This window comes from Heterocephalus glaber, unplaced genomic scaffold, assembly GCF_053883595.1.
Source record: "Heterocephalus glaber isolate CG9 unplaced genomic scaffold, H.glaber_assembly_v1.0 deba00001504, whole genome shotgun sequence".
Taxonomy (NCBI): Eukaryota; Metazoa; Chordata; class Mammalia; order Rodentia; family Bathyergidae; genus Heterocephalus; species Heterocephalus glaber.
In genome coordinates, this window is record NW_028258324.1 from 33,898,373 (window position 1) to 33,911,851 (window position 13,479).

Genomic DNA, 13,479 nt, shown 5'->3' on the forward strand with positions numbered 1-13,479 from the left:
ACCTCCCCCCGCCTCCCATACACACATATGGCCTGGGCCCAGGAAGTTCCTGGAGATAAGAATAGATGAAAAAGGGCTGGGGATTTAGCTCAGTGGTTCCGGCACCTGCCTCACAAGCACAAGGTCCCGAGTTCGATCCCCGGTACCAAAAAAAAAAAAAAAAGAATAGATGAAAAAGAAACAAAAGACTAGTCTAAAAATGTGGTCAGGGAAAGCTTTAGCCATAGGGATGTCCCATGGGGAAAGCAGTCACATCAATCCATAGCTTCTGTGTGACATTGGCTTCTTGGAGGATAAGAAGTGAAGAGGGCCCAGTCCAAGAATAGGGAGATGGTGCTAACAGTTGACTGAGCAAAGAGGAAGCCACCCCAAGACTTAGCATGGTAAGTGGAGTCTTGGGAGGTTAGGAGAGAAGCTAGATATAGAAATAAAAGGGAATAAGGCAAATCTGTTGTTTCATGAATTGATTTTTCCAGAGTTAGTATGCATAGAATCCTTTCCATATAAAAGGAGCATATTAACACATGCTTTGTGGTGTGTGTATTAATTATATTTTAACTTAATTTGTGACATAAATGCTGAGAAATGATAAGAGTCAAGGTAGATTGCAGTTGAGAGAGAAATATACCACTTTATTGGAGTCTGTCAAACTAATTATTGTTAGACCTCCATCCCAGGATCCTAGGGCAGAGAAGCTCAGCTGGTCCCAGAATCCGGAAGGAAGCTCCCCACCTCCATGCCAGGCTCCTAGGGCGGAGAAGCTCAGCCAGTCCCAGCACCCAGAAGGAAGCTCCCCTGCTGCCATCCCTGGCTTCTAGGGCAGAGAAGGTGAGACGATCCCAGCACCCGGAAGCTCCCCCAGCACCATCCCAGGCTCCTAGGGCAGTGAAGCTCAGCCGGTCCCAGAACCTGGAAGGAAGCTCCCCACCTCCATCCCAGGCTCCTAGAGCAGAGAAGGTGAACTGAGTGGGTGCCAGAAGCACACCCCCACACCGTAGAAATGAGAAGACACATAAACAAGCCTCAAAAGCAGACTTCCAGATCACCTACAGCAACCGCAAAGGGAAACGAGATGGATCACTCTGATACTCAACCACCTGGACTCTCTGAACTGGCAACAAAAGAGGATCTGGGAAAAATGAAATCAGAAATAATTATGCAGATAACTGCAAAGATTTTGCTCATGGTGCAAGACATGATTAATAAATCTAGAGAGGACACAGATTAAAAAATAGAGGATCTGAGGAACATGATGGAATCCCAACATAGGAAACAATTGGAATCCATAAAACAGATACAAACAGATTTCCAAGAGATTAAAAACTCCATCGAAAGTCTGCACAGCAGAATGAACCAATGTGAGGATAGAATTTCACATATAGAAGATAAGATTGCAATTAGTGATCAGGAAAAGAAAAATTGCTTTAAAATTGTAAGGGAACATGAGAAATCAATCCAGCAGCTGCTAGACGATGCAAAGAAGAATAACATGAGACTGATTGGAGTCAATGAAGAAAGAGGAGAGAGCGCAGATGACATAAAAAAACTGTTCACAAAAGTGATGGCAGAAAACTTCCCAAGGAGGGGAAAAGAACTTGACATACAGATAAGTGAGGCATATAGGACTTCAACTAACCTTCATCAAAAAAAAAAAAAAATCTACACCTAGGCATATAATAGTTAGGATTCCAGAAACCCAACAGAAGAACAAAATTCTATAAGCAGTTAGAGAAAAAAAACAAATCACATAAAAAGGAAAGCCCATCAGAATCACAGCAGACTTCTCAATGCAAACCCTCAAGGGAAGAAGAGCTTGGACTGATGTATTTCAAACCCTAAAGGAAAACAGTCTCCAACCCAGATTGATGTACCCTGCAAAACTATCTTTTCAAATTGATGGAGAAATTAGATACTTTCATGATAAAGAGCACCTTAAGAACTTCGAGAATACCAAACCAGGACTTCAAAAAAGTTTTAGACAATATCCTAGGAAAAGACAATGAGCATCACAATTCCAGGAAGCCCAGCAGAATAAATCCGTTGGACATGACAAATTAAATGCAAAGGGGGAGAACCCAACAAAAAGAAAAAGTCATGACAAGGCTTTTAAAACTTTTAACTTCATCCCCTAATGAGTGTATAATTCAATCTTGTTATTGTACTGATTAGTATTTTTCAGATTCTAGTGTTGCACGCCTTTCCTTGTGCTGTACTGGCTATTTATTATCTTGTGTCTACTTTTTAATTAGATTGTCTATTAATGAGCTCTAAGAATTCTTAATATATTCTAGTCATAGGTTATAGGCATTGTAAATATGGTCTGTTTAAGGATTACTTTTTATTTTAACGATGCCATTTAAAGTTCTAAATTTTGATGGAATATCATTTATCAATTTTTTTTCTTTTATACATCATGTTTTTTGTATCTTAGGGAGTTCTTGCCTACCCTGAATTCATAAACATTTTCCCTTATAATTTCTTCTTAAAGTTTTATACTTTTAGGCCTTCTTATTTAGGTTCATAGATCCCTTCAAGTTATTTTCATGTATGGAAAAAAAGGGTTGAGGTTAATTTTTTATATACGGATACCAGGTGTTCTAGTGCCATTTGCTGAAGACACTATCTCTTCCTCAGCTCTTGAATTGAGTTTATATTCTCTAAAATGCTAATGTTAAATAATCTTTCAAAACTCGGTGGACCATATATGTGTGGTTCTATTTCTAGATTCTCTGTTTCATTCCAATATGTCTTTCCTTACACCAACACTGCCTTGATTACTGTAGCTTTAGAAGAAGTCTTAAAATTGGGTGCTAAACGTTTTCCAACACTGTTTTTGTTTTTGTTTTTGGCTTTTCTGAGTCCTTTGTACTCCTACATAACTTTTAAATTTCAATATCCAGTTCTTCATTTGTAGCAAGTATACACAGACCTGAATTTTTATATATACCTTGTGTTTTCTAATCCTGCTAAATTCAAGTACAAGTTCTAGGGGCTCCTAGAGATTTCTTAGTATTTTCTCTGTAGATGATCATTTCATCTACATATAAAGATTTTGCTTCTGCTGTCCCAGTCCTATCCTAGTTGGGTCATTTTACTGCCAGAGTATTTTGGTGGGGAATAGGTTTCAAAGTTTAATGGACAGATAAAGAGTAAGCATATCTGCCCTTGTTCCCCACCTTAAGGAGAAAGGATTGTATCTTCTCCATTCATATAAGGCATTCTCGCTGGAAGTATGGAGTACATGTCTTTAATCTGCTGAGAAGTTTCTGTTCTACTTCTAGTCTCCTGATAGCTTTTACCATAAACAGCTGTGGAATTTAGTCCAAAATTTTTTCTCCAACTACTGACAGGATCATATGGCTTTTTCCTTTCCTCTGTTAAAATGATGACTTTTGGGGGTGGATCTTCCAATGCTGAACCAACACTGCCATCCCTATAACAAAATCACTTTCTACATCCTGCCAGATCTGAATTCTAATAGTTTGTTAAACAAATTTCTATCTATGTTCATACTTTTTTCTTCTCTTTATCCAATTTTAGGATTAGCACAATGTTGATTTCCTAAAACGAGGGGAGAAGTGTTCCTCTTTTTTCTGCTTTAATTGTTTGATATAATTTATCAGTTAAAATATGAGCCTGCTGTTGTCCTATAGGTAGGTTTTCAAGCTAGGAATATACTTTCTTTAATAGGTGCTATTCAAATTTAATATTTCTTCCAGAGTTAGTTTCATTAATTTGTCTTCCAAGGTACTTCTTAGAAGTTGTCAAATTAATTTGAAAACAGATTTTTGTAATATGCTTTCTATACCCTTTTAAATTCTGTAAAATCTGTGGTAATGTCTCCTAGATCTTTTGTTTTATTAAATTCTTTTATTGGTACATTGTAGGTATACAACACAATTACATTTCTCATTGGGAATTGTACCTTTACATAATGCATCTTGGTTCTTATTTTTTCCCCATTCCTAGCCCTCCCTTCACCCCCTCCACCCTTCCCTATTTACAAAGACTTTATTTCCATTTTTTCCATTTCTCAGCATTTTTTCCTTTCCCTTCTTTCCTTTCCCCTGCCCCTCCCACTACCCCTACCCCTTTGGACCTTTTCTTCCTATTTTGCATTATCGATTATTCATTCTAATCATTGGTACATTTCAGGTATACAATATAATGACATTCATCATTGGAAATTTGCACCTTTACATAATCTCTCTGGGTTCTTATGTTTCCCCCTTCCCCTGCCCTCCCTTCAACCCCTCCAGTCGTCCCTATTTACAAAGACTGTTTCCATTTTTTCATTTTCTCATATTACTTCCATTCCCTTCTTTCCTTTCCTCTACTCCTCCCACTTTGCCTTCCCCTTTGTCCCTTTTCTTCCTGTTTCACATTATCTATTATACCTTTTAGTCCTTATTACACTTTCAGCTTCTCACAGTAGACAAATTATTTGGTATTTATACATGTGTGTCCTATTTATTTCACTTAAGAGTATCACTTCAATGTGCATCCATTTAGCTATAAATGTCCCTAATTTTTCATTTTTTATGGCTGAGTAGTACTCCATTTTATTTAAAAAAAAACCCCACATTTTCTTTATCCAGTCTCCAGTTGATGGACAAATGGGCTGCTTCCAAGTTTTAGCTATTACAAATTGTGCTGCTATGAACATGGGTGCACATATATCACTGTGGTATGATTCTTTTAATTCTTTGGGGAAGATACCCATCAGGGGAATAGCTGGGTCAAATGGGACTTCCAGTCCTAGTTCTTTGAGGTATCTCCATACTGATTTCCACAGTGGTTGCACCAGTCTACACTCCCACCAGCAGTGGAGCAGGGTTCGTCCTTCCCCACAGCCCAACCAGCATTTGACATTGGTTGATTTCATGATAGCAGCCATTCTTTCTGGAGTGAAGTGGAATCTCAGCATTGTTTTCATTTGCATCTCTCGAATGACCAATGATGTTGAACATTTTTTCATGTATTTATTTGCTATTTCTACTTCTTTGTCTGAGAAATGTCTGTTCATTTCAGATGGCCATTTTTGGATTGGGTCTTTAAATTTAGGAGGTCTGATTTTTTTTAATTCTTTATAGATTTGAGATAGTAGACTTTTGTCTGAGGAAGAGCAGGAGAAGATTTTTTCCCACATTGTGGGTTGTCTCTTCACACTGCTGGTGGTTTCTCTTGCTGTGTAGAAGCCTTTTAATAAGAAGAGATCCCACTTGTTGATTGTTTGTGCTAGTTCATGGGCAACTGAGGTTTTGTTCATAAAATCTTTTCCTACACCGATGTCTTCAAGAGTTCTACCTAACCTCTGTTCCAACTGGTTCAGAGTTTCTATTTTAATATTTAGATCTTTAATCCATTTTGATTTTAGTTTAGTGCATGGTGAGAGATATAGGTTTAGTTTTAATCTTTGGCAAGTTGAAGCCCAATTTTTCCAGCACCATTTATTAAAGAGGCTATCTTTCCTCCAGTGAGGGTGTTTGGCTCCTTTATCAAAGATGAGATGGCTGAATGTATCTGGCATTGTTTCTGCATCTTCTAATCTGTTCCACTGGTCCTCAGGTCTGTTTCTTTGCCAGTACCATGCTGTTTTTATCACAGTAGCTTTGTAGTAGAGTTGCAGGTTGGGGATTGTGATACCCCCTGCCATGTCTCTGTTACTTAGAATTGCTTTTGCTATTCTGGGTTGCTTCTTATTCCAAATGAATTTTTGGATCGTTTTCTCAAGGCCCATGGGATCTCAACTGGAATTGCATTAAATCTATATAGCAGTTTTGGAAGTATGGCCATTTTCACTATATTAATCCTTCCTACACAGGAGCAGGGGATGTCTGTCCATTTTCTGATATCATCTTCAATCTCTCTTTTCAGAGTACCATAGTTTTCAGAGAAGAGGCCTTGATTTCTTTCATTAGGTTGATTCCAAGGTATTTCAGTCTTTTGGATGCTATTGTGAAAGGAATTATTTGCCCTATTTCTCTCAGTCAGTCTGTTGTTTGTGTAGAGGAAAGCTATTGATTTTTGTGTGTTGACCTTGTAACCAGCTACTTGACTGAATTTGGTTATTAAGTCTAGAAGACTTTTGGTGGAGTTCTTGGGGTCTTCTATATAGAGTATCATGTCATCTGCAAATAATGACAATTTGACTTCTTCACTTCATATCTTTATTCCTTTTCTTTCTTTCTCTTGTCTAATTGCCATGGCTAATGTTTCCAAAACTATATTGAACAGGAGTGGTGATAGTGGACATCCTTGTCTTGTTCCTGATTTGAGTGTGAAGGATTTCAGTTTGTGACCATTTAGTATGATATTGGCTGTTGGTTTTTCATAGATAGCTTCTATCAGTTTGAGGTAGAGACCATCTATTCCAACTTTTTGTAGGGTTTTTATCATAAATGCATGTTGGATTTTGTCAAATGCTTTTTCTTCGTCTATGGAGATAATCGTATGTTTTTTGTCCTTGGCTCTATTGATATAGTGTATTACATTGATTGATTTGCATATGTTGCACCATCCCTGTATCCCTGAGATGAATCCCACTTGATCAGGGTGTATGATCTTCTTGATGATCTTCTGCATTCTGTTTGCCATTATCTTATTAAGCATTTTTGCATCTATGTTGATTAGCGAGATTGGCCTATAGTTCTCTTTTTCAGTTGGGTCTTTCTCTGCTTTGGGGATCAAGGTGATGCTTGCTTCCAGGAATGAATTTGGGAGTATTGGTTCCCTTTCAATTTCACTGAAGAGTTTAAACAGTAGTGGCAGCAGTTCCTCTCTAAATGTCTTGTAGAATTCAGCAGTGAAGCCATCAGGGACCGGGCTTTTCTTAGTTGATAAGTTTTTAATTACGTTTTCAATTTCATTGGTTGATATTGGGTTGTTCAAAATTTTTAGGTCTTCTTCATTCAACTTTGGTAATTCATATGTATGTAGGAATCTGTCCATTTCTTCTGTGTTGTCCATCTTATTGGCGTATAAGTTCTGGAAGTAGGTATTGATGATCCTCTGGATTTCTGCTGGGTCTGTTGTAATTTCACCCTTTTTATTCCTAATTGCATGGATTTGGGCCTTTTCTTTCCTTTTTCTGACAAGGTTGGCTAAGGGTTTGTCAATTTTGTTGGTTCTTTCAAAGAACCAACTCTTGGCCTCATTGATTTTTTTGTATCATTCTCTTAGTCTCCATTGCATTGATTTCTCCTCTGATCTTTATAATTTCCTCCCTTGTATGAGCTTTGGGGTTGTCCTGCTCTTCTTTTTCTAGAAGCTTGAGGTTCAGCATCAGGTTGTTTAATTGGGCTCGTTCTGTTTTCCTAATATGCATATTCACTGCTATGAATTTCCCTCATAAGACTGCTTTCATTGTGTCCCATAGATTCCGATATGTTGTATTGTCATTGTCATTTAATTGAAGGAACTGATTTCTTCTTTCATTTCCTCTGTGACCCATTGGTTATTCAGAAGTGTGTTGTTCAATTTCCACGTGTTAATGAAATTTTTCTAGTTTCTTTTGCTATGGATCTCCAATTTCATCCCACCATGGTCTGATAGTATACAGGGGATAACTTCAATTCCTTTGCCTTACTTAAACATGTTCTATGTGTGAGTATGTGGTCTATTTTGGAGAATGACCCATGTGCAGCTGAGAAGAATGTGTATTCTGATTTTGTGGGGTGGAAGACTCTGTAAACATCTGTTAAGTTCATTTGTTGAAGAGTTTGATTGAGTTCTAGTATTTCATTACTTATTTTTTGTCTAGTTGATCTATCTGTGACAGTGGGGTGTTGAGGTCCCCCACTACAATTGTATTAGTGCATATATGACTTTTCATGTCCATTAGTATTTGTTTTATATAGTTGGCACACTAGTGTTTGGTGCATAGATATTTATGATTGTCATTTCTTCCTGCTGGATTCTTTCCTTTACAAGGATGTAGTGTCCTTCTTCATCTCTCTTAATCAGTGTTGGTTTGAAATCTACTTGATCTGCAAAGAAGATAGCTACTCCTGCTTTTTTTGGGGTTCCTATCACATAGAGTATTGTTTTCCACCCTTTAATTTTCAGTCTATGAGTTTCCTTTTGAATTAAGTGTGTTTCTTGTATGCAGCATATTGTTGGATTTTGCTTCTTGACCCATTCTGCCAGTCTGTTTCTTTTGATTGGTGAATTGAGACCATTAACATTGATGGTTATAACTGAAACGTGTTGACTTGTCATTGGCATGACTTTTTCTTTTTGTTGGGTTCTCCCCCTTTCCATTTAATTTGTTGTCATGCCAGATGGGTTCATTCTGCTTTGCTTCCTGGGGTTGTGATCCTCAATGTCTGTTCCCAGGATATTGTGTAAAATTCTTTGGAGTGCTGGTTTGGTATTCACGAAGTTCCTAAGGCGCTCTTTGTCATGAAAGTATCTTATTTCTCCATCCATTTTGAAAGATAGTTTTGCAGGGTACATCAATCTGGGTTGGAGGCTGTTTTCTTTTAGGGCTTGGAATATGTCACTCCAAGCTCTTCCTCCCTTGATGGTTTGTGTTGAGAAGTCTGCTGTGATTCTGATGAGCTTTCCTTTTTATGTGATTTGTTTCTTTTCTCTGACTGCTTGTAGAACTTTGTTCTTCTGTTGAGTTTCTGGAATCTTAACAATTATATGCCTATGTGTAGATTTTTTTTGATCAAGGCTATTTGGAGTCCTATATGCCTCACTTATTTGTATGTCAAGCTCTTTTCCCCTGCTTGGGAAGTTTTCTGCCATTATTTCTGTGAAGAGATTTTATGTCATCTCCACTCTCTCCTGTTTCTTCATTGAACCCAGTCAGTCTTATGTTATTCTTCTTTGCATCATCTAGCAGCTGCTGGATTGATTTCTCATGTTCCCTTATAATTTTGAAGCAATTTTTCTTTTCCTGGTCACTAATTGCAATCTTATCTTCTATATCTGAAATTCTGTCCTCACATTGGCTCATTCTGCTTTGTAAACTTTCAATGGAGTTTTTCATGTCCTGGAAATCTATTTGCATGTGTTTTATGGATTCCATTTGTTTCCTATGTTGAGATTCCATCATGTTCCTGAGCTTCTCTCTAGATTTATTAATCATGTCTTGCACTAGGGGCACAATTTCTCCTGTTATCTGAGAAATTATTTCTGATTTCATTTTTTCCATATCCCCTTTTGTTGACAGCTCAGTGGGCCCAGGTGGTTGAGTATCAGAGTGTTCCATCTCATTTCCCTTTGAGGTTGCCTTAGGTGATCTGGAAATCTGGTTTTTAGACTTATTTACATGTTTTCTCATTTCAACTGGGGCAGGGGGCTGTTAGCACCCACTCGGATTACCTCTCTGAGCTGGGAGAGCTGGGACAGGGGCTGGGAGCAGCAGTAGGGATGGTGGCCCAAAAGCTCTTTCCTGTGGGCTGGGAGCAGCGGGAGGGATGGTGGCTGGGAACCCCCTTCCTCTGGACCAGGAGCAGTGGGAGGGCGGCTCAGAAGCCCCTACCTCTGGGCCGGGAGCAGCGGGACTCAGTACCATGGTCTGGTGGTCTGGTGTCCTCTGCGTCTTTGTAGTGTGGAACCAGGTGGCTGCCTATCTGCAGCGGGGTGATTCAGTGTCTTCCACGCAACTCAGGACCTCGGTAGGGCATGCACAGACCTGCCTGTCTGTAGTGGGCTGATTCGGCATGTTCCCTGGGACTGGGGACCTCAGTAGCGCGTGGCCAGACCTGCCTGTCTGCAGCAGGATGATTCGGCATCTTCCGCGTGACTTGGGACCTCGGCAGGGGGTGCACAGACCTGCCTGTCTGCAGCGGGCTGATTCCTCCTAGATCTTAATATTGTAATTTAAAAAATGTATACCTGATATTGTATAACAGGAAGAAAAGGTCTAAAAGAGCAGGGGAATTGGGAGGGGTAGGGGAAGGGAAAAAAGGGAAAGGAAAAAGTATGAGAAGAGAAAAAAAATGGAAACAAGGTCTTTGCTAATAGGGAAGGGTGGAAGGGGTGAAAGGTGGGCAAGAGAAGGGGGAAAAAATAAGAACCAAGAGACTCGTGTAATGGTACAAGATCCCAATGGTGAATGTAACTGTATTTTATACCTAAAATATATCAATAAAGTTAATGGGGAAAAAAAAACCCAAAAAACTAATCATTGTTAGTAAATCACTGCACAATTGCAGAAATGCTCATACTTTTGATCAGCTTATAAAATTGGTGCCTCCTACCCATAGGAACAGATTTTTAAAATTAAAAAATAGACCACCTTTTCTCAGAAAATGTGAGTTATGAAAGACAGAGATTCTTACAGTACTCTTCAGTACTAGTGACCTGTTTCAATGCTAGCTCTAGCTCTTCCATCTAGCTCTTCCTGTCTAGTTTTTTCCATCTATCCTCCATCTATCCTCCATCTACTTCATTGCTAGGGCTTTTGAAATGAGAATCTGGAACTACTGGGTCCTCAGTAGTGTATAATTACTATTTTTCTTTTTCTTTTTTTTAAAGAGAGATTTAACATGGTTTTTGTGGGGGTTTTTGGTACCGGGGATCGAACTGGGGTCCTTGCGTTTATGCAGCAGGCGGCGAAACCACTGAGCTAAATCCCCGGCCCTTTAACATGTTTTATAAGCCTAAATCATAAATTACAGAATACCAAAATATTGCTATATTAATTGGTGCCATCAACAGCCCTCCCCCATACCTCTTTATTACTTAAAACAGTACCTTCCCCTCTAATTCCCAGATATGAAGCAGTCAGAATATTTTCATTTAGTTTCAGGGTTAACACCAGAAAGAGGTTATAAAGAGCTGAAGTTTTGTGTTGACCAAAAGACACAGGTTTCTCATTAAACTTTGTTTTAATGGGTCTCAAAATTCTGTGACAGATTTTTGGTCAAGTTGTTTCCATTAAAAAGTGATTTTTAAAAACTAATAACTTAAAACTATGACACACAAAAAGAAAACAAATGGTCCACAAAACACATTCTCCTTTCCTCCTAAAGGTTTTACAATGCATTGTTATCATTAACCAGTCTTTTACTATTAAACTTAAATGGCCATTTGGGAGAAACAGTTCTGAGACTGGTCTTCCACCACTGATTAAGACTGGGGTGGCAGGTATTAGGGGTGATATTCATTAGCCTTCTGAGCTTTCTGGGCAGACTTGGTGACTTTGCCAGCTCCAGCAGCCTTCTTGTCCACTGCTTTGATGACACCCACAACAACTGTCTGTCTCATATCGCAAACAGCAAAACGACCCAGAGGTGGATAGTCAGAGAAGCTCTCAACACACATGGGCTTGCCTGGAACCATGTCAATGATGTCAGCATCACTAGATTTCAAGAATTTGGGGCCATCTTCCAGCTTACCAGACTGGCAATCAATCTTTGCTTTCAGCTCAGTAAACTTGCAAGCGATGTGAGCTGTATGGCAATCCAGTACAGGAGCATAGCCAGCACTGATCTGGCCTGGATGGTTCAGGATAATCACCCGAGCAGTGCAACCAGCTGCTTCCATTGGTGGGTCATTTTTGCTGTCACCAGCAACATTGCCACAATGAACATCTTTGACAGACACGTTCTTGACGTTGAAGCCCACATTGTCACCAGGAAGAGCTTCACTCAAAGCTTCATGGTGCATTTCAACAGACTTTACTTCACTTGCAACATTGACTGGTGCAAAGGTGACCACCATGCCAGGTTTGAGAACACCACTCTCCACTCTCCCCACAGGGACTGTACTGATACCACCAATTTTGTAGACATCCTGGAGGGGCAGCTGCAAAGGCTTGTCAGTTGGGCGAGTGGGTGGCAGGATGCAATCCAAAGCTTCAAGCAGTGTGGTTCCACTAGCATTACCATCTTTACGAGTCACCTTCCATCCCTTGAAGCAAGGCATGTTAGCACTTGGCTCCAGCATGTTGTCACCATTCCAACCAGAAATTGGCACAAAAGCTACTATGTCAGGGTTGTAGCCAATTTTCTTAATGTAGGTGCTGACTTCCTTAACAATTTCCTTGTATCTCTTCTGGCTGTAGGGTGGCTCAGTGGAATCCATTTTGTTAACACCAACAATGAGTTGTTTCACACCCAGCATGTAAGCCAGAAGGGCATGCTCATGGGTCTGCCCGTTCTTGGAGATACCAGCTTCGAATTCACCAACACCAGCAGCAACAATCAGGACAGCACAATCAGCCTGAGATGTGCCTGTAATCATGTTTTTGATAAAGTCTCTGTGTCCTGGAGCATCAATGATAGTCACATAATACTTGCTGGTCTCAAATTTCCACAGGGAGATGTCAATGGTGATACCACGCTCATGCTCAGCTTTCAGTTTATCCAAGACCCAGGCGTACTTGAAAGAACCCTTCCCCATCTCAGCAACCTCCTTCTCAAATTTTTCAATGGTTCTTTTGTTGATGCCACCACATTTGTAGATCAGATGGCTGGTAGTGGTGGACTTGCCTGAATCCACATGTCCGATGATGATGATATTGATATGAGTCTTTTCCTTTCCCATGTTGGCTTTGATTTAGTGGTGGTTTTCACTACACCTGTGCTCTCTCAGCAAACACATTGTGAAAAAGCTAATTACTATTTTTCAATGGATTAGAGCCAAATTTATGGCTTGGCTATTTTTAAAATACTAAATTTAAAGTCAAAATAATTCAGTCAAAAAATTTGACATATAATTTGTTACTAAATTGCAGCTTTACTGAACACAAAACCTTTTTGGAGTTCTAGAAATTAGAAAATGCTATAAAATCAGTTTTCTTTACATTTTTAGTCCTCACCTTTTATGGGGGCTGGGAATAAGAGTAGGAGTGTTTACCTATTCAATTTAAGATAATTTTTTAATAAGATTTTTGACATTTGAGTATGAGTTTTGTGGATTTTGATGTAAGGAGAAGAGATAGTTTATAAATGGATTGATTTGGGAGGGTTTCTAAGGTTTTTAAGAAAATGTTTTCTATGGTTTATAAAAACATTATTATGTATTTGAAAACAGGTATTTATCAGTTAGGACACTTTGCGCTACAAGTAATAGAGATAAGGTGCATGTACCGAGGTAGGATAATGTCAGATTCAATTGATCCAGAGGCTCAGCAGTATCACTGAGGATCCTGATGTTCTGTCTGTCTCCATCCTCTTCAGCACTGGCTGGGTCCCTTGCAATCAGGAAATAATTGTAGTTCCAGGCACCATATCCAAATGAAGCCACCAAGAGTCAGAAAGGGCCTGTTTTTTTCTGATGTGTTCCTAGAAACATGGGGAAAAAAGTCCCATATGCCACCAAACAGCTCTCTCCTTACATCATCTTTATGGCTAAAAACCTTTACATTCTCTTTTCTAAATGAATTACTACCTGAATTAGCTTAGACCTAGCAGGATTTATCCTGAGAGTAAATGATAATTGGGACTCTGATGGCCAGGAATAAGGTTGTAGTGAAAGTCTAGATGGTAATGAGTAGTGTTTGCTGTGTGGTAGAGCATT

At 39.3% G+C, this 13,479-nt stretch overlaps 1 protein-coding gene and 1 pseudogene across 1 annotated transcript in view; one reads left to right on the top strand and one right to left on the bottom strand.

Moving 5' to 3' along the window:
- Positions 1-13,479, top strand: part of Lekr1 (leucine, glutamate and lysine rich 1) — a 218,895-nt gene that overhangs the window by 124,778 nt on the left and 80,638 nt on the right.
- On the bottom strand, positions 10,820-12,541 carry LOC106007522 (elongation factor 1-alpha 1 pseudogene; annotated as a pseudogene).